General features: G+C 39.3%; 1 pseudogene; it reads right to left on the bottom strand.

Moving 5' to 3' along the window:
• Positions 1-3,868: 3,868 nt before the first annotated feature.
• LOC112405138 (COMM domain-containing protein 2-like) lies at positions 3,869-4,684 on the bottom strand (annotated as a pseudogene).
• Between the last annotated feature and the right edge of the window lie 6,883 nt (positions 4,685-11,567).

Raw genomic sequence — 11,567 nt, 5'->3', positions numbered from 1 at the left:
TGTGTTTTTTTTTTTTTTTTTTTTTTTTGCCTAATTGCCTTGGCTAGAATTCTTATAACAGTGTTGAATAGAAGTGGAAAGAGTGGCATATTTCTCTTGTGCATTACCTTAGGGGTAAAGTTTTAAGTCTCTCACTATTAGGTATGATTTAGAAGTGTGTATTTTACAGATGTCCTTTATCAAGTTGAAGAAATTACCTTTGATTGCTACTTTGTTAGGTATTTTTATCATAAAAGGGTATATAGTATTTTGTCAATGGCTTTTTGGAATCAATAGTATTACCATATGTTTTTTGTTATTTATTCCCTTAATATGATGCATTACATTGATTGACTTTACTGTGTTGATTCAATTTTGTATTTGCATTCTTGGGACAAGTCTCACTTGGTCATGGTTGTATAATCCTTTAAATATGTTGCTAGATTCAGCTTGCTAGTATTTTGTTAAGGAGTTTTGCATTTATATTCATAAGGGATATTGGTCTGTGGTTTTCTTGTGATGCCTTTGTCTGGTTTTGGTATCAGAGTAATACTGGTTTCATAGAATATATTAGGCAGTGTTCCCTCTTGTTCTATTTTTTTCTAAGAGTTTGCAAAGGATTAGTATTCTTTTTTGGACATCTGGTAGATTTCAATAGTGAAGCCATCTGGGCCTGGGTTTCTCTTTGTGAGAGCTTTTTTTTTTTTATTACTAATTCATTCTATTTACTTATTATAGGTCTGTTCCGATTGTCTATTTCTTCTTGAGTCAGTTTTGGTAGTTTGTGTCTTTCTAGGAATTTATCCATTTTTTCTGTGTTATCTATTTTGTTAGCATACAATAGTTCATACTATTCCCTTATAATACTTTTTATTTCTGTAAGTTCAGTAGTGATGTCCTCTCTTTCTCTCCTGAGTTGAGTAATTTGAGTTCTTCTTTTTTTTTTCTTGTTCAGTCTGGCTAAAAGTTTGTCAATTTTATTGATTTTTCAAAGAATCAACTTTTGGTTTCATGGAGTTTTTTTCTACTGTTTTCTAATATTTTTTTCACTACCTTCCACACTCATCTGAATTAGTTTCTTCCTTCTGCTAGCTTTGGGTTTAGTTTGTTGTATTTTTGTAGTTTCTCAAAGTGGCAGTTTAGGCTATTGATTTAAGATCTTTTTTTTTTTGCGGTACGCGGGCCTCTCACTGTTGTGGCCTCTGCCATTGCGGAGCACAGGCTCTGGATGCGCAGGCTCATAGGCCATGGCTCACGGGCCCAGCCGCTCTGCGGCATGTGGGATCTTCAAGGACCAGGGCACGTACCCGTGTTCCCTGCATCGGCAGGCGGACTCTCAACCACTGCGCCGCCAGGGAAGCCCTAAGATCTTTTTTAATATAAGAAGTTACATGTAAAATTTCTATCTAAGCACTACTTTTGCTTTATCCCATAAGTTTTAGAATGCTCTGTTTTCATTTTCATTAATCTCAAAGTCTTTTCTTATTTCTCTTGTGATTTCTTCTCTGACCCATTGTATAATTTCCACATATTTGTGAATTCTCCAAATTTCCTTCTGTTATTAATTTTTAATTTCAATCTATCATGGTTTGAGAACATACTTTGTATGTTTTAAATCCTTCTAACATTTTTTTTGGCTTGTTTTGTGGCTTAAAGTATGGTTTATCCTAGAGGATGCTTCATGTGTGCTTGAGAAGAATGTCTGTTCTACAGCTATTGAGTGTTCTATAAATATGTTAAATGTCTAGTTGGCTTATAGTGTTATTCAAATCTTCTATTTCCTTTGATTTTCTATATGGTTGTTCTAGCTATTGTTGAATGTAGGGTATTGAAGTCTCCAATTATTATTGTTCAATTGTCTATTTCTCCTTGCACTTCTGTCAGTTTTTGCTTCATGTATTTTCAGCTCTGTTGTTAGGTGATATGTTTGTAATTTTCGTGTCTTTTTCCTTATGGATTGACACCTTTGTCATTACAAAATCTCCTCTGTTTCTATGACACTTCTTGTCTTAAAGTCTATTTTAGGATAGTCGTCCCCCCATCCCCATCCCCAGTTATCTTTGGTTATTCTTTGCATGATATCTCTTTTTATATCATTTTTTCAATCTATTTATGTATTTGAAGCTAAATATGTCTCTTTTAGACAGAATACAGTGGGACAATGTTTTATAAAATCCATTTGCCAATCTCTGCCTCTTGATTAGAGTGTTTAGTTCATTTTGCTATTTGTTTTCTATATGTTTTATATCTTTTTTGTTCCTCTAGTCCTCTGTTATTTCCTTCTTTTGTGTAAAATAGATATTTGCTAGTATACCATTTTAATTCCCTTGAGATACACACACACACACACACACACACACACACACACGCATACACACACACACAAGACTTTGAGATTAATGAAAATGAAAACACAGCAACCCAAAATTTACAGGATGAAGTGAAAGCAGTACTCAGATAGAAATTTTACCTGTTAACTCCTTATATTAAAAAAGATCTTAGGGCTTCCCTAGTGGCTCAGTGGTTGAGAGTCCGCCTGCCGATGCAGGGGACACGGGTTCGTGCCCTGGTCCGGGAAGATCCCACATGCCGCAGAGCGGCTGGGCCCGTGAGCCATGGCCGCTGAGCCTGCGTGTCCGGAGCCTGTGCTCTGCAACGGGAGAGGCCACAATAGTGAGAGGCCTGCGTACTGCAAAAAAAAATAAATAAATAAAAGAGATCTTAAATCAATAGCCCAAACTGCCATTTGAGAAACTACAATATATATTTGTATATATATTTTTTTTTTCAACTTTATAAGGAAGAAGGGATATTTATTTGGAATGGTCTCTCTTTGCCCTCTTTGTACTTTATTCAAACAAAATTATTAAAATAATAATTTATAACCAGATAATTAAGAATTGATTACATTATGTCTGCATCCATTGTTTATAAATGTAAATAACAGTGTGTCACTTTTTTTTTTTTTTTAGCTGTGTTGTGCAGCTTGTGGGATCATAGTTCCCCAACCAGGGATTGAACCTGGGCCCTGGCAGTGAAACTGCCAAGTCCTAACCACTGGACCGCCAGGGAATTTCTACTGTGTATCTCTCAGATGCTTTGGTTAACAGGAAAAAAAGCAGTCCTTGATAAAATGCAATATTTTCACACAAATTTGTGTACTATTTAAGTTTATTAGCCATGGCAACTTAAACTTAAGCAACATAGTAAGTACTTATTATTATATTCACATGCAAAGAAAAATGCATGAACTGCCTAAACGATATAGCATTAAAAAAGTTAACATTCACTTCCAACTATTCTGTGGCTATTAACTTCATGTGGTGCCTTTAAAGGTCAAAAACAATAAGCTGTCTAGAAATATTCAGAATAGTAATACATTGTGAATTTTATTTTCAAATTTAGGTCAATAAGAAGGAAAAAAAGTTAAGTAGTCAAAAGAAGTATCTAAAAAAGGACAGTCATTTATATATACAGAGGATTTGAACAGTACATATTCTCTTCCAGTTGATTCAATCCTATTTACACATTTAAAATAGAAAATACATCTTTTTTTTTTTTTTTTTTGGCCAGGCTGCGAGGCTTGCAGGATCTCAGTTCCCCAACCAGGGACTGAACCCCAGCCATCGCAGTGAGAGTGCTGAGTCCTAACCACTGGGTCACCAGGGTATCCCCAAAATACATCTTAATTGTCAAGAAGCTGAAGACATTTAGCACCAGGAAAGGAACTTTACTTAGCCTTTGATCATGACCTCAATTTCTTGACATAGGAAAAGAAATTTTATGAAATCTCTATGTATTTATCACTATCAAAAGAATTTTGAAAAGTAACTGCTATATATCATTAATTCACAAGCGATTCAAAGGGAAGAAAACCTTAAAACTGGGACTACTTGATATTGCGCACAGCTCTCCTACGGTGGTCTGTTTTCATCTCCTTCAAGGCTTGCTCCAATTGCTGAACCAAATGGAGCAGGGCGGCTGGGTGTGCCTGCAGAACTTGGGTGTTATGACCTCCATTCTATTAAGGTGTAGCTTTTTTTTTTTTTTTGCGGTACTCGGGCCTCTCACCGTCGCGGCCTCTCCCGTTGCGGAGCACAGGCTCCGGACGCGCAGGCTCAGCAGCCATGGCTCACGGGCCCAGCCACTCCGCGGCATGTGGGATCTTCCCGGACCGGGGCATGAACCCGTGTCCCCTGCATCGGCAGGCGGACTCCCAACCACTGCGCCACCAGGGAAGCCCTAAGGTGTAGCTTTATAGTCACTGTTGGTTTAATCTGTTGCCTGAGGCTTCTGCTTGCAAGCTGTACATCTAGTCGCCATTCAAGGGCTGTGGTAACTGGGGAGGTCTGGTGCTGATTCACTCAGGATAGTTCTGATCTCCTTTCTGTTGTCCAGAAAAAGCTGAAGCAACAGTTTGTTCAATTCTTCAGAGAATCACAGAACAAAAACAGTCTTGGAAATCCAGTTCAGAAATCATAAGCTTTGAACTTTCAGTGAGGAGGTATATTAATACTTCCACACCATGTTGGACAGTGTCACTACTCACGCTGAGCTTTCTCGCAGCGCCTTCGTAGATCTTGGGGTTCGAGCCTCACCTCGGGAACTCCACCACAATTCGCCCAAACTCAGAGACCACCGTGCTGTCCACTTGAGGCAGGAAGGCCAGGTGCTCCTTGTGCTCCTCTGACAGGACCAGTGGCATCTTCACCGGGCGGCCGATTTCATCCTTATTTTTTTAAAGTTAGTCTTAGTGGTTGCCCTGGCATCTTTTTTTTTAATTAATTAATTAATTGATTAATTAATTTATTTTTGGCTGTGTTGGGTCTTCGCTTCTGTGCGAGGGCTTTCTCTAGTTGCGGCGAGCAGGGGCCACTCTTCATTGCGGTGCGCGGGCTTCTCACTGTCGCGGCCTCTCCCGTTGCGGAGCCCAGGCTCCAGACGTGCTGGCTCAGTAGTGGCTCACGGGCCTAGTTGCTCCGCGGCATGTGGGATCTTCCCAGACCAGGGCACAAACCCGTGTCCCCTGCATTGGCAGGCAGATTCTCAACCACTGCGCCACCAGGGAAGCCCTGCTCTGGCATCTTAACTTAAAACAATTTAGTTCAGATTAATACCAACTTATTTTCAATAGTATGTGAAAAAACGCTCAAATAAATAAAATTCCTTCCCCCTTCTTCATGCTATTATTGCCATACAAGTTACATGTTTACACATTATAAGCGCATCAATAGTTTTATATTTATTGCTTTATGCAGTGTTTTTAAAATCAGATAATAGAAAAGAAGAGTTACAAACAAAAATACATTTATACTTTCTTTTATATAATATTTATCTATGTAAATGGTAACTATGTAGTTACCATTACTGGTGCTCTCTAAATCTTGTGAATTCAGTTTACTGTCTAGTGTCCTTTTATTTTAGCCTGAAGGACTTCTTTTAGTATTTCTTGTAGGGCAGGTCTGCTAGTAATAAATTCTCTGTTTTTATTTTTCTGAGAATTACTTAATTTCTCCTTTGTTACTGAAGGATAATTTTCTGGTTATAGAATTCCTAGTAGATGGTCTTTGTTTTGGCACTTTGAATATGTCATCTCACTGCTTTCTGGCCTCCAAAATTCTGAAGAGAAATCAGTTTTATTTATTACTGAAGATCCCTAGAACATGATTGGTTGTTTTTCTCTTGCTACTTTCAAGATTTTCTCTTTGTCTTTCAACAGTTTCACTACGATATATTTAGGTGTATATCTCTTTGAGGTTTTCCTGCTTGGATTCGTTGAGCATCTTGAATATGTAGATTAATGGTTTTCACCAAATTTGAGATTTTTGGCTATTGTTTATTCAAATATTCTTTCTTCCCCTTTCTCTTTCTCCTCTCCTTCTAGGATTCCCATCTTGGTAGGTTTGATGTTTCCTACAAGATTCTGAGGCTCTGTTCATTTTTCTTCATTCTTTTTCCTTTCTGTTCCTCAAAATAGTTAATCTCAACTGATGTATCTTCAAGTTTGCCAATTCTTTCTTTCGCTGGCTGAAATATGCTCTTGAGCTCCTCTAGTGAATTATTCATTTATTTTTCAACTCCAGAATTTTTATTTTTTAAATTAGTTTCTACCTCTATATGGATATTCTTTATTTTGGAAATATCACTTTTATACTTTACTTTTTACACAGCTTCTTTTATTTCTTTGAACTTTTTATAGTAGCCGCTTTAAGGTATTTATCCAGTAAGCCCAGTGTCTGAGATCCCTCAGGGACAGTTTGTATTAACTTCTTTTTTTCTTGTATATGAGCTGTACTTTCCTGTTTCTTTGCATATATTATAATTTTGTGGAAAACTGAACATTTAAAATAAGATATGTAACAACTCTGGAAATCAGATACTACTATCCTCCCAGAGTTTCTCATTGTTGCTGTTCCCTTAGTGACATTTCAGAATTAATTCTGTAAAGTCTGTATTCTTTGTTGTGTGGGACCGCTGAAGTCTCTACTTGGTTAGCTCAGTGTTCAACTAATGACTGGACAGAGATTTCCTTAAATGCCTTGAAATAATATGTCTCTCAGCCTTCCCCAGAGGTTCTGTGTGCTTGTTGGGGCATTCTGTCAACACTCCAACAGGCAGTTGACAACTCTGCCTTAGCCTTCACTTACTGATTGTGCAGATCAGCAGGGTCAGACAGATGTGTGATTGGGGTCTTCTCATGTCTTTACTGGGCATGTGTACTGCCCTTCACATAGGCATGGCCTTCTAGATTCCCAGGAATATGTCATAGCTTTTTCTTTTTTTTTATAAATTTATTCATTTATGTATTGGCTGCATTGGGATTTCATTGCTGTGCGCAGGCTTTCTCTAGTTGTGGCGAGCAGGGGCTACTCTTAGTTATGGTGCACAGGCTTCTCATTGCGGTGGCTTCTCTTGTTGCGGAGCACAGGCTCTTGGCATGCGGCCTTCAGCAGTGTGGCACACGGGCTCAGTATTGTGGCTCGCGGGCTCTAGAGCACAGGCTCAGTAGCTGTGGTGGCACATGGGCTTAGTTGCTCCGTGGAATGTGGGATCTTCCTGGACCAGAGATCAAACCCATGTCCCCTGCATTGGCAGGTGGATTCTTAACCACTGTGCCACGAGGGAAGTCCCTGTCATAGCTTTTAAAATTCCCCTATGGACAGCTCATTCCACAATTTTTCCTTTAAAGATTTTTGGCTGTCAGTCCCTTGTTAGCTTCAACTGATATCGCCACCACAGGCAACTGTGATGTTAAACAATTGCCATTGACTGTTTTTAACAAATTCCCTAGCGATACAGCTGTTCACAAAGACCAGAGGTCTGCATCAGCCAAATACAGACAACCACTAAGATTGGAGCATTTTTTACATTTTTTTGGACATTTTTTAAAAATTCAGATTTATTTTGGCATATTCACACACAATAAAATCTACTCTTTATTTTTTATTGAAGTATAGTTGATGTACAAAGTTGTGTTAGCTTCAGGTGTACAGCAAAATGATTCATATATATATGTATATATGTATATATATATTTTTTTTGAATTACAGTTTTCTCCAGCTAGATGTCCAGGAGTGTGACGAAGAAAGGAAAAGGGGATGAATAAAAGTAATAGGGGAATGAGGAACATGGAAAACCCAAAAAATGACTCCTAGTTCTCTGTGTAGTTGTGACCTTTCCTGAGCTGGGGATACTGGTGGAGGGAAATATCAAGAATTCTAATTTAATCACGTTGGAAACATTTTAGGGTAAGAAAAAAATTATGCTTCCTATATAGCAAGCTATCAGAACTTACTTTAAAATGTAAAGCTATTCTTCCTTTCTCATGGGTGCTCAGAGCTCCCCACATAGATATTCATTTCTACATGTTCAAGAAAATGCCACTGTCAGGCAGGTCTACCATGGACTGTATATCTGTGGGCAGCGTCCTAAGTAGAGCTTTCATCTTCTCCCCTTGAACTGACAAGTTGAACAGGAGACACGCTGCTTTGCCAGCCTTCCACTTAAGACAGAACCTAGTTGTCTCCTGGCTTTGATCAGAGAGGGTCTTCAGAAAGTTTAACAGGTCAGAATGAACTTGATTGCCAGACAGAAACCAGCGTGCCAAAAATAAAGCATTAACCAAAGCCAAGAAAACGGTGTTGGCCAAGGCGTGGCGTGGCTTAGTATGGGGCTCTAGGTATTTCAAACAGCCAGGTTTGATGGAAGCAATTAGGAACAGCGTTAATTGCCTGTCAGGCAACATTGCCATTTGCTGAGGACAGAGCTGATACATTTAGACACAAAGTCTGCCCCGCCTCCATTGTAGCCTTTCACTTTTGGAGATTGTCTTCTGGTTTCCATTACAATGAAGCTCAAGCTGCCGACCCCATTAAAATGTCAAGGTGGGAGGGAAACGAGGTCTTGAAATAAGTCTTTCAAGGCTATCGCCATGGTTGGTTTTATGTATGGAGTAAGGTTCCTGTACACACTTATTTCACCTTTTCTTTCCCTTAAGTGGTGAAAGCACCAAGTCCCTCAGCCCCATCACCATGGAGCTGAGGAGCTGAATTTGTTCTTTCCATGGCAGGGCTATAGTCAGGTCCACTCTACCCTCTTCTGTTTTTCCCTATACATGGAGGAATGAGTTCGGGTGCTCCCGAGCAACTTTTCTGCACAAGTCCCTTAACCAGTGACTCTCAACCCTTCACAGCATTTTAAAAACCCACTTCCTCAACTAGAAATGTTGTGGCAATCTGGAATTCCCCTTTCTCTCCTCTTTTCAGAAGTACTCTATCGTAAGCAGCTATTCTTGCATCAGATTATTTTATTCCAAATTCAGGGCCAAGGAAAAAAAGAAGAGTATGCATCCTCAGGGCTAGAGGGGATTATAGTAGTACATGTAATGTGTCTTTAGGAAGTATAATGTAAGTTTGCTAGTAAAGAGGTAAGCTCCTGAGCTCCCTAGAGAATAGGGAAAAAATCCAAGCACATTCACGGGCAGTACAAGTATTGCCAGTATTAGAGTCACTCTTTACTTGGGAGGATGTAATTGAAATAAAGCAAAACAGAAATGCTGATCTGGAAACCTGGAAAACTGGGTCTCATCACAGTATTTGTCTTTAACAAGCTATGCACCCTAGAGCATAATTTTAACTTTGTTTTGTTTAGAGCTATACAACCAGGATCTAAAAGACTACCTGGTGCTTAGTAGGTGCTTGGCAAATATATGCTGTTTAGATTTTTTTTGAATCTCAGCATACTGGTCAGAAATATGGGGCTTGTATTAGTTTCCTAAGGCTTCCATAAGAAAGTATCACAAACTAGGTGGCTCAAAACGACAGAAATGTATTCTCTCTCAACTCTGGAGGATAGAAGTCCAATATCAGGACGATAGCAGGTCCATGTTCCATCTGAAGTCTGTAGGGGAAAATTCTTCCTTGCCTCTTCCTAGCTTCTGGTGGTGGCTGTCAGTCCATGGTATTCCTTGGCCTGTAGCTGCATCACTCCAGTCTCTGACTGTGTTGGCACAAGGCATTCACCCTGTGTGCTTCTTTTTCCTCTTCTTATAAGGACAACAGTCACGTTGGATTAAGTATCCATCCACTACAGTATGAGTTCACCTTAACTAATTACATCTGCAACAACGCTATTTCCAAAGAAGTTCACGCTCTGAGGTGCTGTGGGGTAGGACTTCAACATATCTTTTGGAGGGACACAATTCAACCCATAACGGGGATAATTCCAGTTGTCTACACTATCTCAACACTCGTTATGAGGACTCAGTAGGATAATGTGTGGGAAAAGTCTCTAAAATGACTGATTATTATTCACATGCGTGGAAGAGTTTCTTCCCCTTACCATTTACTGTGAGGATGCAGTAATACTTCACAAAACCTAAATTGTCAGCTTTAATACTTTATAGGTCAATACCACTAATATATATATTCCACTTTAGCCTGTGAGGTGGCCAGGGAAAGAACTACTATCCCCATTCTAAAGGTGAAAAAAACTGAGACTGAGATATTAAATTAAATGATATACTCAAAGGCACATGGCCTGACAGTGAAAGCACTACCAGTAGACCTCAGGGTGTCAGCCTCCCGGTTGTGATGCTTTCGAGCTCAATATGATGCTGGGATGACAATTCCTCCTTGGAGCTTTCATTTCTCAGCGTTTTCTCTGTCTGCTGCAGAGAACCAGAGTTCATTTCCTGATCAACTGAAACTTGCTAGTACTATGAAACTTCTGTTCAGCTGGATCTACCTCTCTGTATTGTGGTGTTGGAAATGCAAAGTGGGATAAGAGAGAAGGGGGTGGTAAAAAAGGATGAGGATAAGCAGTAATTACAACGAGTAGGTGAACTCACAACTCAGCCAACAAGGCATGAATTAAGTGTGGTGTATAGGATAATTAGCAGTCATTTAGTGCGGGAAAATTGCTACCAGCTGTTCAAAACCTAAGACTGAGGGGCTGATCTGTAAATGGTTATCTGAACAAGCCGGCAGACTGCTACAAAATGAAGCTGTGCCCCAGGTCCCAAAGGCTATGTTTTGTTGTCCAGAGAAAGCCTTGTCCTGAGATGAATCCATTATGCTCATTAGTTACTGTTACATGAATTTCATGGCCTGGCCAAAGGCTCCTAGAGAATGCTGGGTCATAGATCTGTGGGGAATCAGACCAACAAAGGGGTAAACAGGAATGTCAGAGTCCTGAAATCCCAAAGCTACTCTCAATATGGACCTCCCACTTTTCTTTGTTGGAGCCTAGTCAACAAACACCATCTTATCCATCAAATGCCCATTTCCTCATTCAATCCCTCTGCCTTCCTCTTAATAGATTAGCATAAGCACTATTCCAAACAGTCTGATGCCTATCTTCAATTTAGCACCCAAATGCAGCTGAGTAACTTGGGGACCTACAGAATAACAACAGTCTTACCACACCTGGAAGCAAGGACGCTGTCAGAGCAAATCACAAGGTCAAGAATCAGCTCAAAGAGGCTTCTATTGGCTAAAATGGGGCAATATGAGGCTTGATGTGAATAATACTATACCAAGGAATTAAATGCTTCAAATATATTAAATTCCATGAGTTTGTAAGACACTAAAGACAATACTCAATGTCATCTTTGGAGCTTGCTGGGAAAACACAATATACTCTGAAAACTGGTAAATAAAGGAAAGAATCAAGCAATCAGCCTGATTTCCTGTAGGACCTGTACCTCAGATGACAAACAGTTGATGAAGGCAAGTTTTTCTTTATAGAAGGATTCCCAGTAATAAATGAAGAAAGAAAGAAAGAAATCCTTTGGCAAATCCCTACCTAAATAATGAATCCAGGCAATGATCAATGGTGGCCACTAACAACACAGAAAGAGAGACAGAGGGATGTTTGTTCGTCCTGATAAAAGTACACATCACTACCTATAAAGGATCCTTGTAAAAAGTCACATCAGATCAAGCCTCTAGATCTAACTACCAATTTAAGGAAATGCAAAGAACAGAGAAATATGTCAAATGCTACTAAGGGCATGCAATCAGAAAAATCCAGAATGTGGGAAATTCCACAGGACAAATTATTTGGTTTCTTCAACAAATAAATTATAC

The sequence above is a fragment of the Neophocaena asiaeorientalis genome, unplaced genomic scaffold, assembly GCF_003031525.2.
Source record: "Neophocaena asiaeorientalis asiaeorientalis breed wild unplaced genomic scaffold, Neophocaena_asiaeorientalis_V1.1 scaffold268, whole genome shotgun sequence".
NCBI lineage: Eukaryota > Metazoa > Chordata > Mammalia > Artiodactyla > Phocoenidae > Neophocaena > Neophocaena asiaeorientalis.
Note: the sequence above shows the minus strand (reverse complement) of the source record. Positions and strands in the feature narration are given on the sequence as shown.